Below are 13,690 nucleotides of genomic sequence, written 5' to 3'. Positions count from 1 at the left end.
AATAATTTAAATAAATAAAAGGATATAGAGCAAAACAGTCTGTCTCCCTTTGTACCCCAATTCTGCTCCTACAAGGTTGTCACAGTTAACAGCTTACAATTATTCCTCCACACATTTTCTCTGCATTTCCACAGATACACATAGAGTTTTATTTTGTTTTGTTTTGCATTTTACATTAATAGTAGTTTGTGACTATGTCTTAAAGGTTGTTGTAAGTCGGTGACTATTGTTCCAGTTTGTCCACTTAACACTGTATTTTATAGTGGACATAATTTATGTTATTATTCTCCAGTGTTAGAAACTAGAGTTATTTTTTGTTTTTGTTTACAACTAATTGTCTAGTAATTTGGTATATATGTAAGAGTAAAGTAACTTTCTTTAATAAAATAGACTCTAAGTAGTAGCCTGGACCATTATTAAATTACTTAAAGAAATAAAACATTTTTTGTATTGTTTGTTAGATAGAACATTAACTCCAGAAATAAATATAACCACACACGGTATTAGTAAAGCAAATATTTTCCTAGAGAAATAGCTCCTGATTATGTTTCAAAGTATATCAAATTAATAGACACATGTTCAATAGGTCATAGAACTGTTAGGCATTTTTAAATAATAGAGACATACCATCAAATTTATTTTTTCATACAAACTTCAAGCAATGAAACGTCTTCAAGAGCTCATATAAAAGACTCAACATGTTAAAAAGTGTGATAAGAAAAAAGGATCATCTACTTCTATTCTATCTTGGAATGATATGAAGCAATTTCTTCGTCTCCTCCTACTACTCTTCTTTCTTATTTACCTTTTTTTTCCCGTTTCATCTCTATATTTTTCTCCATTTCTATCTCCCTGAAGAACTACCTTCATAAATATTAGTATTGCAAACAATATATGTGAGTATGTGTGTGTGTGTGATTTTACCCTATTTAGAAATTGGAATAACAGGAATAAAAATATATCTTATTCTGAGTAAAAACAATCTGTGTATTAAAATAACACATGATACAGGGAGTAAAATCTAATTATAGGAATCTTTTTCATTCAATTTTTAAATGAATAGGTCTTATACATGTAATGCTATACACATTTTAATATGTTGTAACATAGTTAATAAAATTAACATAACTAGTTTTCAGTATTTTCATTCTCGAGTGAGACATACAATGTAAAAATATGTAAATTTACAAATATACCTAGTACCTCTTGCTTTTAAAATATTGTGCCATAAAATTTACTTCATTGTAAGTTATGAGAATTTTGCCATTTAAAATTCTACAAATAATTGTTGCATAAATTACACAACATACTACAATTATCTTATGTTGTTTTATAAATTTAGATGTACTAGCTATATTAAAATAAGTATTACATACCTAATTTATATTCAATGTACTCATTAAACATAATACAATTCAGTCCAGAGAATTAATGTACATATAATGAGTAAAGATGTAAACTTGGGTTAAACAAAGGTAAAAACAAATATTTGAATTTATAACACCTGCTTAATTGTAGTAGTGTAACATTGGGCTTATAAAATCCTCCAGAACATGTATAAAAGGCTATATGTTTGTTTGCACACAGGAGTGCTCTGCAACTAAATTAGAACAAATTGTTAACAAATTGTTAAAGGGTAGTAGCATTAACTACTTTTATAAACAAACCAAAGTATAATTGTAGTAAGGCAATGGCTCCCATACTTTGGAAGGTATGACAGTAATCTATGAAGCTGGTTATAATATAAAAGCTGAATCAGAACCTTTAGAGGATAGGACTCATGCATGTACACTTTTAACAATCTTCCCAGGTGATTTTCCTGGTCATCAAAAAGTAAGACCAATTTCCAAACATAAGTGTGATTTCAGTGTCATATGTGAGTCACTCTTTGAAACACTTTGGCATAATGATATGATAGGATAATAACTATATTATATTAGCTAGCATCATAAAACAATAAAATAGTTCAAAGAATGAATTCCAACTTCATTAGGAAAAGTGAATCAGAAATCTGTACATACAACTGACTGTAGGAATGAGAGAAAGAAAAGAAGACATCATTCATTTACTCTTGCATCAAACAATTTTGTTAAATTTATTCAATTCTTACTATAGGTCAAGCATTGTTTTAGATATTGGCAGTACAATAAAAAATAAAATAGACAAATCTCCTACCCATACCATGTTAAAAATATATGAGGGGTGGGGGACAGGCAAATGTCATTAAGCAGGCAATTATAAATAAAAAGTGGCAAATAATACTTTGATGGGGAAAGTGCAATTATTGAAGAGGAATATATAGGAGAATCCTCTAATTCGGGATGAGAGTGCTTACAGAAATTACTCCAAGAGGGTGACATCTAAGTTACTACCTGACTAAAAAGAGTAAGAGTGGAAGGAATAGATAGAAGAAAAAACAGAACAAAACAGTTTTTATACTGGCAGGGGAGTGAGAGAGCATGAGCAAAGAATCTTAAGAAGCAAGGAAGAAGTGATGAAAGTTTAATTTAAGGGGGCATGAGGCTGCCTAAGAAGCCCATGCAAATTACTTTAGAGTTGAGGTCTTAAAGGTGGTGGAAAGTGCCCACTTGGAATCTGCATTTCAAAAGAACCACTCAGATTTTCAGTATGGATGACAGATCAAAAGAGCTAAAACTGGAGGAAGAAAGAGTTGGAAGACAGTTGGAATAATGCAGGCTAGAAAATGCAAAGATGTGTGTACAGGGCAAGATGGAGAAAGAAGTGGATGGACCAGAAAGAGATTTTTAAAAAAATACTGAGAGTACTTGGTGAGGGAGAGCACTGAGTCAGGGAAGTTTCCCAGATTTCTGGCTTGGACAACTAGGGGGAGAGAGTGCTTCCACTGAGCATGAGATCATGGGAGGATCAGGTCAACTGAGTGTTCAAAAGAAGGGGAGTGATCATCCATGTCAAGGGTTGCTAGTAACAAAGAAATAATAGTAAACACTTTAAGAAAGTGTTTATTAAATTTAACTAGAAGATAACTGATGACCTAGGCAAGGACAGTTCTACTAGGGAGGTGGGGGCAGATTATTGTGCCATTAGTAGGAGCAGGAGAGAGGTAAAAATAGACTCCCTCAAAATCATCTCCATGTATTTCCATAGTGTAGCTTAGTGCCCATCCTAATCACGTATAATATCCTTATAGGAAAGTATCAGTCCCTTCCTAATCCATCATCAGACTTGAGTTCAGTAACAGATTGATGGGACACTTTGGTTTCTACGTCTATTAAATGAGTTTTATCTAGATCAGCAGTTTTCAAAGTAAGGTCCACACATGTCTGTACTCTTTTGGGGGTTTTCCCTAAGGTCCAACTATTTTAACAATAATACATAATAATACTAAAGCTTTTTTCTTTCATTCTCTCCCAAATTGACAATGGAGTCTTCCAGTAGAGGTTACGAGACACAGATGATGTCACAGCAGATTGAATAAGGAATCAGATATGAAAATCCCAGCTTCCTTCCACTAAGTCAAATATTAAAGAAACTTACAAAAATCTTACAAATGTTTTTAGAGATCTTTAATTATCCTTAAGAATGTAAGATGATTGGGGTGCCTGGGTGGCTCAGTCGGTTAAGCGTCCGACTTCGGCTCAGGAGCCTGCTTCAGATTCCATGTTTCCTTCTCTCTCTGCCCCTCCCCTGCTCATGCTCTGTCTCTCTCTGTCTCAAAAATAAATAAAACATTAAAAAAAAAAAAAAGAATGTAAGATGATATAAAAACCAAAAAGTCAAAGAATTACTAATTGGATTATTTATAAATTTTTCCTAGCTCGGATTTTCTATTCTCATAAAATATATAAATGCAGAATGATCTAATAACACCTTTTGCTGAATAAGGAAAAAAAAGCTATCCTTGGCTTTACTTATCTTACAAGATCTTATGCAAGTCAAATATAAATTTGGGGGATTTAGTCTATCATAGTAGAAACAGCCTCTCAGTGCTGGTTGGATTCTTCGTTCAAAAATACACAATCTGGCGGCACCTGGGTGGCTCAGTCGGTTAAGCATCCAACTTTGGCTCAGGTCATGATCTCACGGTTCGTGGGTTCGAGCCCTGCATCAGGCTTGGTGCTGACAGCTCAGAGCCTGGAGCCTGCTTTGGATTCTGTGTCTCCTTCTCTCTCTACCCCTCCCCTGCTCACATTCTGTCTCTCTCTCTCAAAAATAAACATTAAAAAAATTTAAATATATATATATATATATATATATATATATATATATATATGATCTGTATGACTTTGTGCAAGACATCATATCTCTTTCTGCTTTGCCTTCTTCTTCTCCATAACAGGGTAAAATCATATATGTACTAATTACAAAACACCAAAAAAGGAACTGTCACATATTAGACTCTCGAAAAGTAGCAGTTGTCAATGTTGTTATTTTGGCAAAGATTAGGAAGACTGTAGTAATTTTTTTTAAAGTGCTGGTATTTAAATCTGTTCTTGGAAGTTATTTTGGCACTGATTTTGACTGAAAACCTAACAACATCAAAATTTTAATAAAAATTTTAAGAGATTAACTCATTACCCAAGAAAAAGAAGCTACATAGCTGGCTACAGATTTATCCAACAGCTTTGAATTGAAAAACCTCAAGTGACTAAAAAAATAGAAATTTTCTGAAGGATAAAAATCCACAAATAGTATTTGCAGAGTTCACCCTAAATATAAATCCTGGCAAGTATTTTCAAGTCTCTTAAGAGCTCATGTGGATGGTCCTTTGAGCCATCAGGTGCAATAAATGTTTACTTATTCTCTTCACACATATATATCCCTGCTGGCATTAATGTAACAGATTTCAGTTTGCTAGCTTCCCTAAGGAATAATATTGAAGAGCTAAAATAAAAATAAATAAAAAAATAAATAAAAACAACTGCTGCTAGTAGGAACTACCATCTCCTACTTAAGAATTAGACTGAAGTGTTCCTTTTATTCATTCATTCAGCATATATTTTACTGCACATCTACTATGTGTAAAACATTGTTTCACGGGCAAATATAATGATTGCGATAACTGTATTTTTTTCAGTCTTGAACTGCATGAGATACATTTTTTTTAACACAGAAGTTATGTTTGTAAAGCTTTTTACATTCAGTTTTTTGGAATAAAAGTAGTTCAGGATTCCAATCAGAGGACAGAAATCTAGAGTTGTTTGAATACTGAAAGTAGAAACATGATTTTTAAATTTGGCTTTTCACCATCTCCAGCACCAGGTGCTTAGACTTCTTTCTTGCCTTCTAAGTCTTCATTGCTCTATCCTGTGACATTGTTTTTCCATTCTAGATCCTATGACTTCCCTTTATCTGGTAATTATATACAAATCTCTGGATTTTGTTATTTAGGACAACTTGGAAGAGTAAGAGAGAGTTGACAAAAAGGAAGATGGATTCAAAATATCCAAAGAATGGATGTTTATCCACTTTATTTAATGAGTTGTTTAATGGCATCCTTGCAATTTAAAATACCTGGATGAGGTTTTTATCCAAAGGGAAATGGGTTTAAACAGCAGGAATGCTTATTTACAATACTGGGTATGCATTTTCCTCTGTGGATCTCTATTGATCTTCCTACTTCCCCCAATATTCCCCTGCAAATTATCATGTTCTAAAAACATTCCAATTTCAGGAAAGATTACCTTAATCAAATTCATCATATATTAAATACGTATGCTGTGTAAAATAAAACAGGAAAAAAAGTAAGCTTCTTAATATAATTGGGATGGTTTACATGTGGTAATTTCCGATGATTCTTTGGTCAAAATGGAGAAATAAAAAAGAACCCATTTCTGAGATGAAATAAAAGGATGAAATTTGTTTTGTTGAAAATGTGGTTAATACAAATAATTCTCAAACAACAATTTTCAGAAATGGAGCATACTTTAACAAATTTGGCATGCAGTGAAGTTATTTAATGAAAGAGTAGAATTATAACTCCTTAAAACAATCTTTTAATTAAAATGCCCTCTCTTTCCCTAATGTAATTAGTTGATGTAATGATAATAAAAGAGAAACAATCTGCACAGATGGGTTCCTGAAAATCTTCTAACAAAAAAGAGCACCACATTGCAATTATCCCTTTATTTTGGTAGATGAGTTACACTCTATTCTCTTTAATTTCTTCACTGAGTACATTTTTTTAACCTTTTTCTACTTTCAGATATTTTACAGTTGCTGAAATCAAGGTTTATCTTAAGCTAACAGGGGACAGAGGTCTGAGCTGCTCTTTTCAGAAGGTGCTATCAATTCAGCTTTTAAGGAGAAGCCAGAAGGAGCCATTTATGCACACTCCAGCTGGCACTTTCTTAAAGAGATCAATCACACTGCCTCTCTGCAGGCCCAGCCTCCCCCAGCCCCAGGAAGGGAGTCCCAAGTTTCCTCCTATACCCAGGTATCCACTTCAGCAGCCACACAAACTAGAGTTTTGCCACCTGGCTCACTCATCAGGACTATTTATCATTTCAGTTAATGTGGTCTTTGTGCAGGCCAGACCTCTCCCCTACCCTTCAAATGCATTGTGTAATAAACTATACAAGAATGACTCATCCACATTCAATGCTTCATCATCACCCCCTCCCTTTTTTTCAGTTGAGAAAAGAGAATTCATTGAGAGGCCAAACATTTCAGGGAGTTATTTTTATTAGAATGTTGTATTTCTGCTACAGAGTGTTTTAAAGAAAACTAAATAAAATATCTATACCAGTTATGGAGTTTCCAATCTATGGTAATGCTTTAAATACACACAAGGGAGCTGATCATAATAAGAAAATCAAAAGTGGCTTAGAGAAGTAGATTGCCACTGAAAATAATTCTGTCTCCAAATTTTTGCCTGCCTTCCTCTCCGTGGACATGAGGTAGATTTGTTCATCAGTACAGGGAAAATAGAAAATAAAGAAAATTGGGGTCTAGAAAAAAAAGGGAGAAGAGACAGGGAAGATGAAAAGAAACTTCCAAAGTGGTTTTCATCTTCTTAGAAGAGGGGGAGAAAGCTAGGGAGAGTAAAATTAGAGGGCTGGTCTCCTGGGAGGAAAATCTTCAAATCATAATAACCTTACAGAGAGGGAATGCCTTCTCTCTTTTTGAAATTTGCTGTATCTTTAAAGTATGCTAGAGTCTAATATATTCAAAACTCAAAACATATAAAAACACTTAGCTTGATATATTGGAAACCAAGTAGCAAATGAGTTTCAATTTACATGTCAAGGTCAATTGTCCCTGGCTAGCTGTAGCACTGTGTGAAAAATGTTTTTGAGACCAGTTCTGGGTTCAGAGGCATATTTCAGTTAAGGGATTTGAACCTGAGTGATGGGGTAGGCATAGTGGCCTACCAATAGTTATCCCTTTATTAAGGTCTCCTCATTATTTATTAGTGTCATCAAATCCTATCCATGATATTGTTTTATTGATGGCAAAGCCTTTTTACGCTTCAGAATGGAATATAATACAGTGCAGATGATACATTTCAGGCACCATGCTCTCTATATGAATGCAGGACCCAAAGTTCAACCCTGAACCAGGATGCATTCAAATAAGTAGAATCCAAACAGGAATGCAGACACTTACAGTCTCCTGAAAACATTTAAAAAGCATATACATTTATTGTCTAAAGCAACTTATTAAAATTCTATATTGTTTCTTCTTCTCAAACCCCCCCAAATTCTGAAAACTTGCTTTGACACATAACACACATGTATGTGTGCACACACAACCAGGCTCATGTGTATACACACACACACACACACTCACATACATGCACCTCTTCTGTTTCTATTTCCCTGGGAAATCTTATTTATCTCTGCGCTGACTTCTCCCCACAGGATAATCTGGCCATGATGTTTCTATTCTGCTCTGTTTCCATTTGGAAAGTCCATACCACACATGCTCACAATACTCATCTAGCAAAGCAAAAGCCTCCTCGAAAGACCTAAATGGGGAAGTAATAAACTGACAGAACCTGAAGAATCTTTAGCAGGTAAATCATGGAGAAAGGCTGAGACCTTTCAAACACATATGCAACCTTTTCATAAGCCATCATTTTATGCTGTATCATGATGCCAAATTCCTGAACCATATTGTGGCATGGCAGTCTGCATTGATGCCACCTCATTAACTTTCTACCGAATCACTACAGATGATATTTCAATTTTCCAAATTTTAGTTTTTTCATCTATAAAAATGTGACCATAATAATTAATACCATCCAGAAAAAAATCAAATGAGCTAATGCATATGAATCAGTACTGTGTCTGGCACATATTAAACCTTCTCACTGGTTTCTGGTAATTAATTTCTCTCCTGGAACTCCAAAATCACTGTGTGTGTGTGAGTGTGTGAACAGGCACTGTTTTTGTTTTTTTTTTCCCCAGACTCTGGCTGCAATCTTATGAGTGCTCTCTATCAAAATCTCTTCACTTCAAGCATCTAAGTAAATCCTGCTTCCTGCTAGGAACCTAATTAATACTCCATCTATATGCCGATAACTCCCAAACTTATATCTCTTGCCAGACCTCTTCCTTGAACTCTAGAGTCCTAAATTCACTTTCCTATTTGACAGTTGGGTAGTAAAAAATTAACCTTGCCAAAGAGAGGTCTGGCCTTTGTTATTGGCTCTCTAAGCCCTTGGACTGTCCTGCCTGATAAGAGTGTCTTTGGATAGTCTAACAATGTGATTTATGTTAGGGGCTTTGGGTTTTGAGGTGTCAGCTCAGCCTCTGGATGGGGCTAGAGACTACAGGTCAGCCAAGTGTGTGTTCAGCCATGTCTACATGACCGATCTCCAGTAAAAACTCTGGACATCCAATGCTCACATGAGCTTTCCTAGTTGGCAATACTCCATGCATACTGTCACTCACTGTGGCCTGAAAAAGTTAGCACTGTCCACAAGTCGAGTTGTTGGAGGAAGACAACTGCAATCTCTGAGGGTGGACCCTCTCCTGGACTCTGTCCCATGTGCTTCTTCTCTCAGCTGGCCTAAATCTGTATCCTTCTGATGCTATAAATTGTAACAAAGAGAATAACCACTTTCAGTCATTCTCTGAGCTGTTTTAGTGAATTACCAAACTTGATGGTGATATTGGGGACATTTGAAATTGCAATCGGTGTCAGAAGGGAAGGTGGTCTTGGAGTCTCTTGAATAATGCAGCGTCTTTACTTTGTTATATAGTAAATAATATATAACATTCCAAAATTGGCTCTTCATGTCCTCAGCATCCAAAACTCCTCCTCCCTCAGTTTTCCCCACATAGTATAATGACAACTCTTATCATTCCATTTACCCAGGCCCAAAACCTTGGTATGATCTTTGATCAGCTCTTGCTAGCATATCTTATATCCAAACTATTAGAAAATCTTTTCTACCAACTCTTATTGCTTCTAATACACTGAATTGAGCTATTATTATCTTGCAGAGGGATTATTCTAAAAGCCTCCTGACTAGCACTGACCTTACACATTTTATGTCTGCATATATCTAGCAGCAATCCATAACCTATTAGGCTTATTTCATAAGTCTGGCGAGTACAGTGATCTGGAACTTTTAAGGTGGAACACAGGACAGTTTTAGTACAGGCCTGGATACTATGAGAGCAGTTAGGTGGAACTATGCTGAGTGGCCACTGAAAGATGGAGTCCTTAGGCTCAACTCAATTCCAAAGAATTCCAAAGCATCAGGCAGATTACAACAGTGGCTTATGACTCTCTAGGACAAGTAGAGGGAGACTCCTCTACCATGTGCTGAGGCTGGGTCCAAGCTGCAAGACTAGCTCTACACCACCTCACAGGGCTCCTACCCGATAACAGCCTGCTTCAGAAAATGCACTGACCTGAGGTGTTACATGGAGGATACCTATGATCCCTGGAAGGCAGAGGCTGCCAGGCTGATTATTTCCCAAGTCAATACCAAAATATGTTGTCCCTGTTTCTTCTCTTATTGCTATGAGAAAAAGTAATTATGTCATTATTAGAAAGCAAAGAGTGCTTTTGACCATGCCAAGGGTAAAAGTCTTTGGCTGCTATAGCCTTGAGGTCTAAGTTCAATATGTGCTAAGGTCCATTTTCTATTTAGAATGCTTCCATTTATGAGGAGCCAAAAGAATTACCGGTGTATTTGTATTAGCTTACTGTTATGACAACTTACTTGCATCTGATTCATGAGAGGATAAGCACGTTAGTGACTGATTTCCAGCCATGGCAACTTAAGTGCTGTGCTTACTATAGGGGCACCACAGTCATGGTTAAGTGGCTTTGTCCTAGGCTGACTCAGCTCTAGGTCCATCCTATCATCTAATTTCTCTTTGTCCTATTCATACAGATGCTGAATGTGGGCCTACGCCGGGTATAATGAGATAGGGCAAATAAAAAGCTGTGCAGTGTAATGAGAAGGCAGTTGTTTTTGTCAGAACTCTCTTGGTAATATGTGCAGACCTAATTCACAATGCTTTGAACAAAAAGGGAACTCAGTGCATCCTGTAACTGAAAATAAACTCCAGGCATGTTTGGAGATAGGAATTCTTTCTCTGTTGCTCTGTTCTCTCTTCCTCTGTGTTGCCTTTGTTACTCTTTAACATTTTCCCATTTGATGGCACAGATAACCAACATGATTTCACACTTATAAGGAGAGATTTTCATCCCAAATTATGTCAAAATCCAAAGAAGGAGTCTGTCTGGCCCAGATTGGGATTATTTTGGTGAGACCAGAAGAGTTGAAGTTAGATGGATCAGTGGGTTGTGAGAGATGAAAATGAGCCTTGCCTGAACTATAGAGACTAAAATGATTCCCTCAAAGAGATTCTGGACAAACATACAAACCAACACAACCCAGAAATGCATCACAACAATGTTTTAGAAACTCCCTCAAAAGAAAGTACTTTGATTTGTGACCAGAGGTTGGTTATATTTTGATTCAATGGTTATTTACAATTAAAGTCACTTTATTATTTTTCATCAAACTGGGGTCTTTTTAAGAGTCTCAGAGATAGACACTAAGTGCATAGTAATCAGACCAGGAAAACAAGCACAAGTCAGGAACGTCCTAGGCAAACCAGGGGTTCTGTCCAGTCCTCCTCCTTCACAGCATTCTCCGCCCTTCTTCAGAGCTACTTTATCACCTGCAGTGTTACTGACCCACCCTCAGTGGAACCAGCCCACCCCATTGTTCAATTCTGATGGCCACACTGCAGGCTCCTTTGTCTCCAGATTTGTACTGTCAGATGTACACGTCTTTCTGTCACTCTACCCGCCCTCTCAGCTTGTGATAACCCAACTTCCACTCTCCAGACAGGGGCTGATTAGCTAACCTGCTGTTGTTTAATCCCCACTTGTGTCCAGGTCAGTGCAGTTATGAAGCCACAAACGATCCTTCACAGAGCTTATTTTGGCTCTGTCCCAGAATGCTGCTGTTACTGGGCTTATCCTGCCACTTAATACATCAAATATGATTTAAAGTCAACACTGATGAAGCAGCTTAAAAAGTTTTATGTGGTGGGCCCATGACTAACAATACTTACCAGAATGTGCCAGGTAAAATGTGGCTCTTCAGGAGCTCAGATTTTATTTTATATTTTTGTCCCAGAAAAGAGTACCATTAACTCCCAATGCCTTCAGCAATTATGCTTTGAGCATACATCTTGTCATATGAATGGTTGAAAGATGTTAATATATCAGAAATATGTGGCAGCACATCACATGTGCTTTGAATTGTGAATGCAGAAGTAAAACATAAACAGTAGATGTTTGCCATCTAGGAGATTATAGGGTAGTAGGGAGATAGGCATGCAAATCAATTTCTCCAATGTGATATATAATAGTGTGAGTATCTCTAAAATGCAATAGACGTGGAGGGGATAGGATGCCTAACAGGGGGTAACCATTTGGTAGGTGGAAAAAGAGGAGGCACTTGTAAAAAAGAGGAAAGTGCATGTACAAAACATAACCCTATGAGGGGTGCCTGGGTGACTCAGTCACTTAAGCATCCAACATCAGCTCAGGCCATGATTTCGTGGTCCACGGGTTTGAGCCCCACATTGGGATCTGTGCTGACAGCTCAGAGCCTGGAGCTTGCTTCGGATTGTATGTCCCTCTCTCTCTGCCCCTCCCTCTCTTGCACTCTGTCTCTCCCTCTCTCAAAAATAAATAAACACTAAAAAAATTAAAGCAAACAAATAAAAAAAAACATAATCCTATGAGAGTATGGAAGTTAAAAAATCTTGTGAGCCAACTGGTTGGTACTAAGGGGAATCAAGTAAAGGCTATGATGTGGTGGAGGTGAGTCTGGACCGGCAGCAGGCAAGAACCTGTTTTAAAAAAAAGAATTTTTTAGTCTTAGTAAGATGAAGGAGGAATCCTTCTCAAGAAATAAGCTTATGCATTGCATGGCCTCTCAGAACTGATATTAAGCAGTAGTCTCTAATTGTCATTCCAATGTGGTACTTCTGAATACAGGGTCCAGTTGGCAACCCTCTGTCTCCATGCAATGTTCTTTGTTTCTGTTGCTCATCAGTATGATGCAGTCTTGCCACCTCCATGAGTTAGTCCCTTAATTGTATATCCGTGACCTCTTCAGATTCATTCTAAATTCTTTCATAAAAAAGTAAAGTAAAAACAAGCCATTCATTGTTTTTATTCTTTTGGGACCCAGAAGATTTTTGATAATATTTGATAATATTTAGACCACTTACTATCCACAAAATTTGTTTTACTGATTCATCACAAAACTTCTGAGAGGTATGTTTTTTTCTTCTTTATATAAGAAAAAGAGGCACAGGAATTTGAGATCATTGAAAATGGCTTAGGGGCGCCTGGGTGGCGCAGTCGGTTAAGCGTCCGACTTCAGCCAGGTCACGATCTCACGGTCCGTGAGTTCGAGCCCCGCGTCAGGCTCTGGGCTGATGGCTCGGAGCCTGGAGCCTGTTTCCGAGTCTGTGTCTCCCTCTCTCTCTGCCCCTCCCCCGTTCATGCTCTGTCTCTCTCTGTCCCAAAAATAAATAAAAACGTTGAAAAAAAATTTAAAAAAAGAAAATGGCTTAAATCTAATAAGTGGCATAACTGGAATTTATTCTTATTGGTACACCCATGTTTTGCTTATGAGCAATTGTTCTTATGAATAGGTAGTAAAATGAGCTCAATTTGGCTGGGCTGTCCTATTTCTTTTTTGTCAAACCTGTATATAGATTATGATTTGCCTTAAGAATATTTAGCCACTTACATGATAGGTAGGATAAGTTTCTACAAAAAATTCCTACTCCATCAGAACTCCACATATCAGACTTTCTGGGCAGAACACAGACTCTGCAGTCCATGTGCTCAAACCTAAAAGGCTGTTAACAGTTTTGCTATATGAAAATGCGTTTGGACCTTCCTGGACAATTGAAGGAAACTTGAACTTGAAACTTAGGGAAATAAATGGGCATTGAATAAATACCTTAAAGTCAGAGGCACCCTGAAAACTGCTAACTGTTTATTACAATTAGAAGTGAGAATCACTGATTTATCATCCTTAGCTATAGTTTTTGTAGTATACAAGGGCCAAAGTTAGTAACACTAGGACATTCAATCCCCATACATGTACAATTCCAATTTCTTGATAAAATTTAATAGTACAATAAAAAACATGACATTGTTAAGGAAAGGCTGAGAGTAATACATGCGGGGTGAAGAGCAGAAACTAGAA

At 36.7% G+C, this 13,690-nt stretch overlaps 1 protein-coding gene across 1 annotated transcript in view; it reads right to left on the bottom strand.

Annotated features, from left to right (window-relative positions):
• The window catches only part of GRIK2 (glutamate ionotropic receptor kainate type subunit 2), a 652,272-nt gene that overhangs the window by 371,308 nt on the left and 267,274 nt on the right, over positions 1-13,690 (bottom strand). The window lies entirely within an intron of this gene.

This window comes from Prionailurus viverrinus, chromosome B2, assembly GCF_022837055.1.
Source record: "Prionailurus viverrinus isolate Anna chromosome B2, UM_Priviv_1.0, whole genome shotgun sequence".
In the NCBI taxonomy this organism is placed as follows: Eukaryota; Metazoa; Chordata; class Mammalia; order Carnivora; family Felidae; genus Prionailurus; species Prionailurus viverrinus.
The sequence above is the reverse complement of the archived record's forward strand: the minus strand, read 5'-3'. Positions and strand labels throughout refer to the sequence as shown.